This window comes from Homarus americanus, unplaced genomic scaffold, assembly GCF_018991925.1.
Source record: "Homarus americanus isolate GMGI-L3 unplaced genomic scaffold, GMGI_Hamer_2.0 scaffold33468, whole genome shotgun sequence".
NCBI classification, from domain to species: domain Eukaryota; kingdom Metazoa; phylum Arthropoda; class Malacostraca; order Decapoda; family Nephropidae; genus Homarus; species Homarus americanus.
Window position 1 is genome coordinate 7287734 of NW_024714177.1, and position 14335 is coordinate 7302068.

A 14335-nucleotide genomic window follows, 5' to 3' on the forward strand; every position below is an offset into this window, starting at 1 on the left:
GACCACACAGCTCATCTCTCTTTTCATACTGCCAACCTCTCTAGTGCTGTGAGCGCCACACACAACAGTCTTTATAAGCTCTTCCAGCTTCTGTTATTTGAAGGACATATATGCAATCATATATACATCTTTGGATACATAAATAGATTGTAACATTCCTATTATATTCCTCCTGTCAGTACACTGCATGTGGACTACCAGCCCTGGAGATCCTATGTCTGGTATGTACGGAGCTAAGGGCAACTGGGTAGGACGAAAATTTTATGAAATCCCAGATACTATGAGTGAGCGATGTGCAGTGGTCAGCGGTGACCAACCTGGAGCTATGTTCCTTCACCCACGTGAGGCCTCGATAACCCTACAAGTTTCACTAAATCCACTACCGTCACTAGTATCAACCAGCCTCACAGTTTGACGACTTTATTCAAGGAATTTGAAGGTGCTCAAAAAAGCAGGCAGGTGTGGCAGCTATAACTGAAAATTGGTTATGTGACTTATGTCACCAAACCAGCACACTTCCTAACATGTGCACCAACACTCCCTCACACACACTAGCACTCCCCCCACACACTAGCACTCCCACCAACACACACACACACACACACACACACACACACATTCCCCATCTACACCCCAACACTTCACCCCCCCCCATCTACTGTACACACCAACACCCTCCCCACCTGTCTGCCGCTATCACAGCATTTATCTGCGTCACTCCCTCCGTAATCCGATGAACCACCGCACCGACCTGATTCAAATTAAATAAGACCGCTGGGTGAGGGAAGGGGCCGGTGGCACAGAGGAGAGACGCGAAGCCCTAGTTCCCCCTCTCAAATTTGGCCGAATCTCCTTTTCGTCAGGCTTTTTCTATCTTGTATTTTTTTTTCAATTTTGTTCAGTCTGACAAGAGGTGGTGACATTTTCCAGGGATAGGTTAGGTTAGGTTAGAAGAAATTAATAAAGAGTTCACATACCAGAATAAAAAATAAAAATAAAATTTCAGTATCGAAACATTCTTCTAGCAATATTATGACGCCTTAGGACGTCTGTAACTCAAACACAACACTACTGAATTTCTATACAATATTCAGACTGCAATATCATCCTCTGTAATCACATAAATAACTAAATCTGACAAGGGTAATACCATACTTGATCACATTCGACATACGATACAATATATCTGCTGAATTACTGAATAATAATAATACTTGTAAGACCTTAAGCAAATATATCAGTCTACAATAATGTAAATCAGTGATGGTCGTCGCGTGTATGTACTGTTGTCATCATATATTGCGCTGGCTTAACAAGGAGCATGTGAAGATTAGATACCCCAACTTATTTTACCTGATTGGTTACACACCCTAAAGCTACCTAGGGAGTTAGATTAGGTGAGCATTTGGGTGTTTTTCATCAATGGGTAAATTAAACTGGTGTGCCTAATCTTCAAGTGTTTCCTTAAAATTAATGCAATTATTGGTACCATGACTCAGAGACAGGGCACTTAATACTGTACAATGGTTTGTTTAACAATGGCATGGGAAAAATTTTTCACTCTTCATTAAAAGATAAAAAATTGACAATAACATAATTGTAAAACCATGCCGATCCTTCCCTTACGAAGACAATGTGTACACTGTCATCAAATAGTGTTCAATCCGTCCATTACATTCGTCACCCCGCCCCCACTCTCTCTCTCTCCCGGGACCACAGAGGCACACTGCAACAGTTAACCCTCACCTCCCCACTCTGTTCCTGGATGGAGTCTTCATTACCTTTTCTTTACTATCAGGTAACTCTAAAATCGTCCATTTTCTTAGGTCTCCATTTCCTTTCAGTTTCTATTTCCAGTCAACGTTTCTTTAGTATTCTTTTCCGTTTCTATTTCCAATACTCTTAATTTTCTTTAGTTTACTTTTTTCTGGTCTCTAATCTTCCTCCACCACACACACACAAATACTCAGGCCTCTACTCACATCCCTGTCATAGATGATAATAATATAATAATATTCAGTCTTTAGGTGAACGATCTTTGCTCCTCCCTTTGTTGGTTTTGTCTAGTGATTTTTGAGTGTTCTGTGTTGGTGAATGAGAGAGAGAGAGAGAGAGAGAGAGAGAGAGAGAGAGAACAACTGTGTACGACTGTAATGACAAATTGAAGATATGTTTTACCGAAGGTGTCCGTAATCAATAGCCCACCAAGGTTCGTGCAGGGTCGCGCTGTGATGACCTTGACCTTTAAAAGCCTTGCGTTTTGGTTAGGGTTTAATTTTGACGGATAATTGAGCTTGGCGGGGGTGGCTATATCAATTATCTCGTCAAATTTGGTGAAAATCTCCACTCAGGTGTTTTTGGTATTTCCTCCTTACGACTTGGAATAAATAACACAGTTTTATATAAGCCTACGCCTGACAACACAACACCTTTGTCCTGACACCGTCTGCAGCAAAAATGTGAACTGAGACCCAGAGCATGTCAGAATATCGAGGCATCAAAAATTTGCATGTGGAACGAAGAGAAGGCGCCACAGGGACAGTATGTATATCTGTATATCGTAAACTGACACACTTCAGAGCATACGTAGAAGCACAAGGACACAACTTTGCCAATCTTTTTCTCTTTTTAATACAGCCATGTTTCTTTTGGGAGTTTCTGTACGCGCACACACACACACACACGCACACCTCAGCAACTTAATAGCACTTTGCCTGGATTCAGTAAGTGAATAGTGTGTTAATGTACCCCCAGGAGGATCAAGCAAGGGTTCCACACTCTTGTACAGTGCCAGGGTGGAAAGTGACGTACTGTATACCTTTGGTTAAAACAGGAAGATCTTCTCACAAAACATAGTTACACGGGTGAAAATGCCAGACTCGATTATTTTCAAGGAAGGTAACTGTCACCTTGAACTTCGACATTTTGTTCTTAAAAGCGTAACAGCAATAGAGAATGTCGCGGGTGTATTTACCCAGTATGAACGCTGTAAGTCTTTCAGTTCTCGAATTCTTTTGCAGACATACAAACATACATAACCACGTATGGAAGAAAAATATCAAAGCTGTTGTAGTAAAATTTTGACCCTACGAACGTTGCGAGTTGTCATGGTCAGAATTTATTACAAATAAGAACATTGTAACTCTTTTTATCCTTGAGCTAGTAGTCTAAATGTAACTATCTACTTTGTTTACCTTGTAGCCCCATATGTAGCAATGGCCTCGTCAGGTAAAGAACCCCCGAGGGTTAAATGTCCTCGACCATTATTCTAGAGCTGTCCATCGTTCTAGAATCTAGTATAAAGAGCAAAGATACAGACAACACTGTATCTATTACGCTTCACTACGTTGATAATCTTTCTAAAAGAGCTCGGGATTCAGACTATGATAACATTTATGTTTACACTACTTGGTGGGTTCATTAGCTATTTATATCTGTAGTCCTTCGCTTGTTCTAGCACCCTGATTTCTCGGGTGTTAGCGGTGTAAGTTGATCGCCAAAGAAAAAATAAAAATATTCACCCAAAGAAGAGTGAAGGCCATTTGAATATAAGTATGATTGTATTGACCTTGATTGTGTTATTTTGGTGCTATGTTTTCTCTCCAAGGGATCAATCTGAGTGGTTTATTCGGTGACAATTCCTCGTCAGTCGCCACCTAACTTGAAATTAGCATTATTGGTCAACTCCCTTTTATTTAATTTTCAGTTCACTGTTGATAATTTCCATAGGCATAGTTTTAGAATAAAAAGTAGCAAAATAGCAACACTCAGCCGACACAGTGAACAAGACATCGACAAAGCAGATATGTCACCTATATTTTATATTAGCCCTAGATAGGTAATGGTATAAATGTGTCTACACCTAAAGTAATAGGGGTCCCACAGACCCAAGAGGAAAAAAATCATAAAAAATCAGGAAGTTACATTTAATGAAATTTAAAGGCATATACAAACATTTAAAGGTCTTAGCCAGGCTTCTGACTGAAAAAAAAATAGCTGAGTATATGAAAACATAGATTGATTGTTTTTACCATTTTACACTTATGTTCATATAAAACAAAACAAAAATCTGCGAGGTACAACGAATTTTCCTTGTCTGGCCCTGAGAGAAGAAGGGTGGAGCACCATATATTGTCAATAACAGCCACCAGGCACCGCCAGAACACTGCAGGAAGTGGAAATGAAAATTAGCAATATTTTATGCGTTTTTTTTTACACGTTTCATATAGGGCACTTTGTAGTTCTTATATGGTTCATGTGTAATGATATATATGCATGAAATTACAGTTAAATTAAAATAAAATAAGTATAGGTTTGATGCATAAACGAATGATATTTACCTAGTTTTACTGGCACTCGTGCAGAGTAAGTAGGAGTGGCGTGCGCAGACGTTGCGTCTGCAGGAGATGCAGGTCTCTCTCCATAATATCTCATGGATTTCATCATTACTGACATTTTTCCGACACATTGGTCATAAAATTCTTAGAGAATATTTCTGAAAAGTATTTATAACCTGTAAAATGAAAATAAACGCTTATCTATGCACGTTTGAAGCAATGCACTATTTACTCTCTGAAAAAACGTCAATTAATTTGTTTGGTACTGTAAATCACTGTCTTTCCAACACATCGAAAATTACAAAAATCCCACTTGCCATCACGTGGTACCTGGAGGACCCTCAGATTCAGTATAGCGGGGTTCTGTGTTTCCTCAAACGAATGTCAATGACAATGAGTAAACACTAAAACACATACATATGCATTCCAACTACAACTGTTCACTGTATTTCACTTTGAACCATAATATTTCGTCTAAACAATGAGAGGGATCCGCAGATGTACTATGAGTTCCAGGTACATTTTATCTGTTTATGGCAAAGAGTGGCAGGTCCCTAATAATGTCAAATGCCAGGCCTGTGACTAGGAGGAGGGATATCTGGTCTGGGAGGGAAGAGGTGTTGGTAACGGCTGGGGACCTATAGGAGGAGGTCATAGGGCAAGTGAGGATGTAGTGAGAGAGGGTGTGAGAGTCGGGTTGGCCACAAAGTTTACAAACAGTGCGGTGAGGCTCAGGGTTGCCAATGTACTCCCATAGGTACCTGTACCCTAGGCGCAGTCTCATGTATATAAGCTGTTGAGATCGAGTCAGGGATTGATATTCTTTGTAGTGGCGGTTGTCGTCACCGGTTACAGCGTCATAGTGGCATAGTGTGATGCTACCCCGTTGTTTCAGGTGTGTCCAATTTTCGTTGAATGCCTCTCGTTGTGTGGCGTGTATGCGAGATTTGAGATGATTCAGGGAGAGGGCGAGAGTGGCTTCAATATCTTCTTCTTGTGTAGCTTCTTTGGCAAGCCGATCAACAGTGTCACAGGCAGTTATTCCTATATGTGACGGGATCCAAAGAAACTTGACACGGATGTCATCAGTTTGTTCTAGCCCGGCAACGGCGGCTAGGGTGTGTTGGGCGGCAGGGGAGGAGGGGGAGGGTAATTTGAGCCTCGCTAGCGCAGAAGTGCTGTCACTGATTATAAGGAGGTTCCGGCGTTCAGTGCGAGCATAGGTCGCCCCCTCATGAATGCCCGCGAGGATGGCTATGCTTTCAGCATCAGTGGAGGAGGCCCAGTTGTGGACCCTGATTTTCCTGCAGGCCTGGCGCCCAGGAATCCACGCAGCTGCCCCAGCGCTGCCCAGCGTGGTAACAGACCCATCACAGTAGACGAGGATAGGAGGGTGGGAGGTCTTTAGAGAGGAAGCGACATCATTAATCTGCTCAAGGCAGTTAAGTTTGAGCATATACCTCAGTTGGGTGGATTTACGACCAGGGAAGGTGTGGACGCCAACATCAACACACGGGAAAGTCCACGGCGGTAGAGGCGGATGAGTGTACTCGGGAGGGAGAGAGGTCGAGGGTGTGTAGAGGTGATAACGCAGGATGTCAGCAGCAGTGTGGACGGGCCAGAGTTGAGAGGGAGGGGGGAAAGTAATGGGGACAGGCCGGCGCAGGAGGGTGTTAAGATGTGAGTTCAGTGAGCGAGACAGGGAAGTCGGTTGCTCACTGCGAAGAAGTTTAACACCAAGGATTGGCATTGAGAGCAGTAATTCGATCGCAGACGGAAAGCAGGATTAGTTCGCGCTGCATGACTTCTATTCTGGTGGTCATAGGGCAGCCGAGGATGAGTCTCACCGCTCTGTTTTGGATTTTATGAGTACCATAAGGTGCCAATGAACCCCAGGGTCTCTGCTGTTAGGCCTTGGATGGGAAGCGACGCACAAAACACCTTCAGTCTGCGAGAGCATGAGGCAGACTGACTGCAGACCGGACCCCAAGTACCAAGCTCGCCCAGTAAATACATACGAGCACAAACAAGCGAAAGGCGTTTACTGTTAGGCGTTTTAGATGCACGGAATAGCTAACAGTTAGCTATTCCCGGACTGCCATTAAAAAATACGACATTGTACCACGTCTTGGGAATAACTGTTGTACAACACAATCTTCAGAAAGCAATAAAATTTGGAGAACTGTTATTTGGACACAATACGGAAAGAAATAGTGAAGAAAGTATATAGAAAATTGTGGAAAGAAAGAAAAAAAGGAAAAAGTCGATCAGTCAACAATAAATAAGAATAACACAAAAAATCAGGCGGGACTCTGAAACCACACAACAACCAGAGCAGCTGCTCGACAGACCACTATACTTCTTCTCTCGTAGCTCGGTGTTCACATATTTATACACGAAATACAACGAATTTCAGGTTCGTTTAAGTCCTAATTTTTGCACTTACAAAACTAAAGTCAACTTGTTCACCCTTATTTAAAGTATCTTGTGAGTAATGATATTAAGGTTTCAATCATATTTGGGTAATTATCAATAATGTTACACCAAAGTCACCAACAGCTAAAACGTTTTGTTGTAGGTCTTTTCCAATATACTACCACATAGATAAATATTGTTTTTATTATTTCAGTTTTTTATTGCCTTACATGCCCCCAACTTGAGTATTAATCAAAATATTCTCCAAAAGCGGCCACGATCAGCGTATTTACACACTGTTTTAGTGGGAGAAACTCGCTGATTGGTTGTTAGCTATTCCTGTTCTGCACATGCTAACGCCTGATCAAGGCTTTGCTTTTCACTCTCAATGTGTCATGGGCACAACCCAGCAAAAACGTCTGCACAGACAGAATACTATTCCGTGCATCTTAAACGCCTTAAATGCTGTTTGGCGTGGGGATTTTTGGACCCCACATTACCTATCTAGGATTAAACAAACCAGTTAAGCCGCAAGTCAAATTTTTCCAACTTTACAATTATGATGTAACTCTACAGATATATGGGAATTAAAATTATATCGTAAATTAAAAATGATAAAAATACTCTGCCGTTTACCCTATGTATACTCCCATAGTTATATTGTAGCCTCGGAATGTTTTGTGTAAATATCAAGTGTTAGGCTCAGGCTCTCATCACCCAAACCCAAAAGATCTTGACCTTGGCCAGAGTCAGCCAGGCCAGCTCAGGGCTCTGCGGTTAGACTCTTCACCAAATGAAAAGAAAATATCCTGAGTCCCCGTGAGAACTACTGAACATGAGAGGGAGATCCCCGCCCACTTGCTTAACTCTTGAGCAATTTTGACATTGCCAATTGGTAAGGCAAACTGGTATGGCGTCATAGAACTATTATAAGTCATTGGCTGAAGTGTTTACAGCAATTATTCACTTGTGGGTGGATCTTGTTTAGTTCCTTTATAAACCACTGTCTACTTGGGACAGCGGTATCATTCTGGGATTTCCAGACAGATTGTAGACAGAATAAGTTGAAATTCAGTTCACTTCCCTACCATACAACTAATCTAAGGATTTCACTAATGACTTAGTGATTTTTACTCATGACTGGTGGCGTAATGAGTAAAGTTTATACCACGTCTCTTAACCTGTGTTTATATGAACAAGTCTTATATCCTTGTTCTCTAGTCATGACCCCCTCTGCTTTCAGCCCCCCCCCCACCCCCGTGTTTATCCCGTCTCCTGCCTTCTCATCTCAGTGTGGTTATGTGATCAGCTGGTACGCCTCCCCCTCACTCCAACACCTCACAACACTCTCTCCTCCCTCACAGCACTCCCTCCTCCTTTAGAGCACGTTTTCTTCTCTTACAGCACTCCATCCTCCCTCATATCACTCCTTCCTCCCTCATTCATAATAAGTTTAATAACAGTACGATGATTTAGTAATTTGGAAGAATGAAGATAATGAGGATTAAGTGCAAGACCTAACTTTCGTGTTAGCTTATTCTGCCGCCAGTGACCCACCATCGCCAGGAATCTTGATTGAAATACTGGTATGCATTGTCCAATACCTCGGGAGGAAATATATATATATATATATATATATATATATATATATATATATATATATATATATATATATATATATATATATATATATATATATATATATATATATATATATATATATATATATATATAAATAATGAAAGTAATCCGGTGAAGTAAGGAAGTCAAGTTAAAATCATACACTAGTCGTCGACAATTAAAGATGAAAAGGGATACATTTCTCAGGTTAACCCTTTAGAGGGCAAGAGTCTCTCTCAACTGGATAAAATTGCCCGGCGTTAGCCAAAATAAAATACCTAAATGCGACAATGCCTTCTAATATTCCTGCTGCTATTAAATCACATGTCATAAAACATATAATTCTGTGTAATCCTAGTACAGTACGTACTTAGGCATATTTCCATATGAAGATGTGCCATGCAATACAGAGTATAGTTTTTCAAAGGGGGGTGTGCAGACCGAGGCTAGCCACTATCTTAAAACTAAAAACTAATCGTAAATTTAATTTCAATGTATCTGTTGCTCTGCAGAAATACTAATGGTACAGGTATATCCTTATTTATGGGCAAAATATTGTATCTAGGAAACATAAAATTATTTATTCACTAAGACATATGACGTGTGATTAGGTGTGGTTTACCCGCAAAAACCAGTTAATAAATGGCGACCAAATGCATCGAAAATGTGTCATAATTGTTTGTGACTAAACTGTCGTAGTAAAGGCGGGAATTTCATCGTAAGATTTGTTCATAAAAGCCCCTCTGCGATGCCGTTTAATTATCGATTTTTCTTCGTTTTTATCCAGCTTAAATGAACCACACATACATTTAACACTCCAGTTTGGGGTTAATTACAATGTACAAACCTTAAAGAATCCAGGCCACTATGTTCCTATAACTAGATTCCTTAGTCTTGATTCACAAAATAAAAACAAATTAATGTTTACGTAAAAATATGACTTTTGAACATAAAGATACGTAGAAATGCATTTTATAATAAGCATAAGAGAATATATGTCAGTTTAGCCCTAAAATAAGAAGTGGCTGCTGGTAACATCACGACTACTACGGTAAAGGCACGAAGACAGACACCCCATTATGCTTTGCGAGGCTTCACTTACAACTCCGTCACGTTAACGGGTGGGGTTGTCTTGTGCTGGCATTGAATGTTAACCTGTGTCTTGTCCCGATGATTTTATCCTTACGGTGACGACCAGGGAACCAGATTCTTAAGAGGTTCATTCCCTAAGTTTTCCACTAATGAGAAACGATAGCGTGCACTTGAATGGCCTAAGTAAGCAAAACAAACGTCGATGTTGCACCACGACTTTACCGACACCAGATGCGTTCTTTCTTGCATAGTGAGACAATTATAAGAGAAACTTTATCAGACTTTTACAATACACACGGCACTTGGCCTCTAGGACTCAAATTGTCGTATGATAAATATTCCTCGTATCAGTCAATGTAAGAAAGTATCTAACTGGTTGACTTCAGGTAAAATACAAAAATATCCTCCAAAAAGCTTATTTAAAGTTATACCAAGACTAGATTCACTTGGCATCAGTGAAGTGACCATATTAAAGAGTATTTTCGAAAGATTCCGTGTTAACTATCTAACTCTAAATAGACATATCTACTTAGAATATCGATATAATTTAGATAATTTTTAAGGTAAGGTTCTTTTGGACAGCCGAAGTCAATCATTTGGTGCTTTTTACATGTTCAGTAACGAGGAACAATCATCATACGAACCTTTGATAGTGAAGCACCAGCACGAGGGGAACAACAACACAATAGACTGTGATCCTTCACTCCAGTTGCCCACGGCACTGCTGGTGCTAATTGCCAGTTGCTCACAACACTGATGCAGTCATCACTATTACTAATGCTGATGCTATGTGGGAGAAGTTCTTGTTGTGGGGTACAGTGACACGCAGTAAGCAGTAGGAATACAATTAATATTTTGTTGACAGTGTTTGATTATCAATGATTTATGACATTAGAAAATATAAAATATGTTGTAGATACTGTAGTATGTATACAGCACAGCACCCTGAATTCAATTGTACTGAAAAAGGGCCTATTCTTAGTTTCCAGAGTCTGACCAAGGCTGAAATATTTAAAAAAAATAACATTGTAATTTCTATTAAATCATCTCTCAAAAAACTCCATATAAATACAGATGACTACCCAACATAGGTGCTGTTAAATCCTATATGATTTAATATCATTTAACAGCACCTATGTTGGGAAGTAATCTGTATTTATATGGAGTTTTTGAGGATAAGATTTAATAGAAATGACAATGTTTTGCTAAGGTCAATTCCCCAAGTTTGGAATACGTGGTCATGGTAGACCCACAAGTATTGACGAAAACAGCAGTAGCCAGTTAGCTATACTCGTGGCGTGACTTGATACAACGATTCTCAGGTTTTCTAAATGATTATCCTTGAGAAGAAATGTGGAGGTAGTCTTCAGCCCTGATGATGGCGACTCGGCCTCCTCCTCCGACATTCTTAACCTGCTTGGACCCGACGGTACCAACACCCTCACCTATACCCGGCTCTCTCAACCAGTCCTGTACCGACACCCTCACCTATACCCGGCTCTAAACCAGTCCTGTACCCGACACCTTCCACTGTATCCGGGTCTCTCAACCAGTCCTGTACCGACACCCTCACCTATACCCGGCTCTCAACCAGTCCTGTACTGACACCCTCCCATATACCCGGCTCTAAACCAGTCCTGTACCCGACACCTTCCACTGTATCCGGTCTCAACCAGTCCTGTACGACACCCTCCCCCCGTACCCGGCTCTTTCAGCCAGTCCTGTACCCGACACCTTCCCTGTATCCGGCTCTCAACCAGTCCTGTACCGACACCCTCCCATATACCCGGCTCTAAACCAGTCCTGTACCCGACACCTTCCACTGTATCCGGGTCTCACCCAGTCCTGTACCGACACCCTCCCCGTACCCGGCTCTTTCAGCCAGTCCTGTACCCGACACCTTCCCCTGTATCCGGCTCTCTCAAGCAATCCTGTACCGACACCCTCCCCCGTACCCGGCTCTTTCAGCCAGTCCTGTACCCGACACCTTCCCCTGTATCCGGCTCTCAACCAGTCCTGTACCGACACCCTCCCATATACCCGGCTCTAAACCAGTCCTGTACCCGACACCTTCCACTGTATCCGGGTCTCTCACCCAGTCCTGTACCGACACCCTCCCCCGTACCCGGCTCTTTCAGCCAGTCCTGTACCTGACACCTTCCCCTGTATCCGGCTCTCTCAAGCAATCCTGTACCGACACCCTCCCCCGTACCCGGCTCTAAACCAGTCTCACCAAGTTATATTCTGTCACCCGCCTGCAACTTAACCGGTTATATCCAGTTCTGGCAGAGTTGCCAAAGACAGTGGGAAGCCAGTCAAGTTATCCTAATACACGACCTCTGGACTATTTACTGTATGTGGTGTCGGCTTTTTCTTCCTATAATACTTTACAAGCGAAACGTTGTTGCTTCCGTGTTCTGGAAACATATAAACACAAGATCTATAAATTTATAAGTCTCAGTAACTTAGTCAAGAGTGGTCACTCTTCAAAATAGAAGAGTGGCGGCGGTTTGTGCAGTGTTTACAGGCTACCATAAACAAGAGAGCGTCTGGCCAGCTCGTATAACCATTCCCCCTCACCCTGCAAGCATGTACAATACAGAATTATATAAAGATTCACTTTGCTGAAGTGGATGATCTAATATTTTATATTTTATTTGGATGGTGAAGACCTTGTTTAAGTTACTCATAGAAAGTGGTTCTTAGAGAATGCATCTGATGAAAAAGGCTTTTCATAAATGTCACCAGTTTCGTAGTACCAGAAGTGAGTGAACTGCACTTCTGGGGCTTCAAGAAAGATAGCCGGCCACTGCATTAATGTGACATAACACAGTAAAGCTGACTGCCTACATTTTGATATAAAGGGCCAACTCAAGTTATGGTATATATTTCTTCCAACAACTGCACATAGTAAATAATGATATTATACTATGTAAGACAAATTATCACACACACACACACACACACACACACACACACACACACACACACACACACACACACACAGTATTCATCTTACAAGTAGCTCTTTAAAGTAACCCACTCCCACCTACTCAGATTCACACACTACCCGTTCACACCCGCCCATAACCCACATCCATCAACAACAACCCAATACAACGCTCTACCAACCGCTGTAGCACCATGCCAAGGGTCACCTATATACTGTCATTTTTCGGTCACGTTTCCAAGAGGATCACGCCCAGCAGCATGAACTAGCCACGTGATCCTGGCGTGGGCGTGGTCGTGTGGGTGAGGAGAGGACACCCTACAGCAGCAGCAGGGTCATGGCTGTGTGGTGATGCTGACATGACTCAGAGACACTGGGCTGTGGTCGAGGTGTCTGCTGCGTGTAGTGTTTAAGTATGTCTGGGGGAAGGAGGGGGGTGTGACCGTAAGGGTCTGTTCGTCTTGTGTTAGCCTACATACAGTGAGTGTTAACACGTGGGTAGTTTATTCGTGATGTATATGCTTATGTTCTATGTGTATAATTTTGTGTGTACTCCATTGATGTGTATATACTGAGATCCACATTTATGTGTAATGTGCATCAGCATACTTCAACAAGTCCTCAGGACCAAAGTATCCAAGATTTGCATTTTTGTATACGTCCACTGTCTATGTATACCGTATTATACTCCTGCATTGTCTATATACATGCTCAATTATTGTAAACTCGTATGACGAATTTACTGAATAAACGTGTCTATCAATCTATAGTATTTATCTTCCATAGCTCGTCGATAATAGAGGGGAAAGGTACTGATGGTCACCCAACTTTTTTTAAATCTTAACTTTGCTTTAATTAACGTCACCATTTGCTCCTCCTTGGCTCTACGAGAAAATTTGTACCGAAGACTTTCTCAATTTAACGTAAGACACCGCATTATACCTTATCAAAGAGATACTGCCTGAGCTACACAAACATCACACATACGGAGGCCTTACAAAGTCGCAAGCTCTTCAGTCACATCAAGTGTACATGTACATGTGTGTGTGTGTGTGTGTGTGTGTGTGGTTAAAATTATAGGTAATATTCATAATTGCTCGGGGATAATCTGACTTGTGTTTAGCCACAAGTATAGTTACCTCCACAGGCTGTAAACTAACAATACAAATTACAGTGAGACACCCATGCACTGTTAACATGAGAAAGGTTGGATATATTTCCCAGAGGATTAAAACAACACGTACCATCAGACTACACAAATATTATGCTTATTTGTAAGTTGGATTTGCTCTCTCAAGTGTAAACTAAACGAAAAATAAAAACACTTGCAATTTTACTGATACAATAACCTTTTTTATCAGTGAACTGCATTATAGTATTTCTTACTTTCTCATCCTCCTTTCAATACAAATTTTCTAGTAGAGTTACATATCATGTCCTCAATCCTCAGGCCATACTAGTGACGGATAATGGTGAAACCACGCATTGTCAGCCGAGTATCATCCGTTGTTTCATCATCATCATCATCATCATCATCATCATCATCATCAACGTTTCACAGCCATTTTCTACGCTTGAGTGGGTTAGCCATGATTACCTGAGGGAAGCTCTCCATGTTGAACGGTCACTTATGAGGTACTTAACTCTACACTACAGCAATGTCATTTATTAAAACATCTCCCCTTTTCATTCTTGATCTACCCCTGGCTCTCTTACCTTCCTCATTTAACTTCATGCATCTCTTGACCTAATTGGTCTCATCGATTCTCTCTACAAACTCAACCACCTTAGTCTACCTCAACGCAAAAATACGCCAATATTCTCAATTCCCAGCTGTCCTCTTAACTCTGAACAGGGCCGCCGTCTTTCAGCGTTACATTGCACGCCCGTCTCACCAATTTTATGTCAGCTCGCTGAAGTC

General features: G+C 41.5%; 1 long non-coding RNA gene across 1 annotated transcript; it reads right to left on the reverse strand.

Annotated features, from left to right (window-relative positions):
* Window positions 1-3912: 3912 nt before the first annotated feature.
* On the reverse strand, window positions 3913-10173 carry LOC121878358. The gene is made up of 3 exons (XR_006091141.1): window positions 10109-10173; window positions 4341-4513; window positions 3913-4165 (listed from the first exon to the last, which is right to left on the reverse strand). It is a non-coding gene; the product is annotated as an uncharacterized LOC121878358 (long non-coding RNA).
* Between the last annotated feature and the right edge of the window lie 4162 nt (window positions 10174-14335).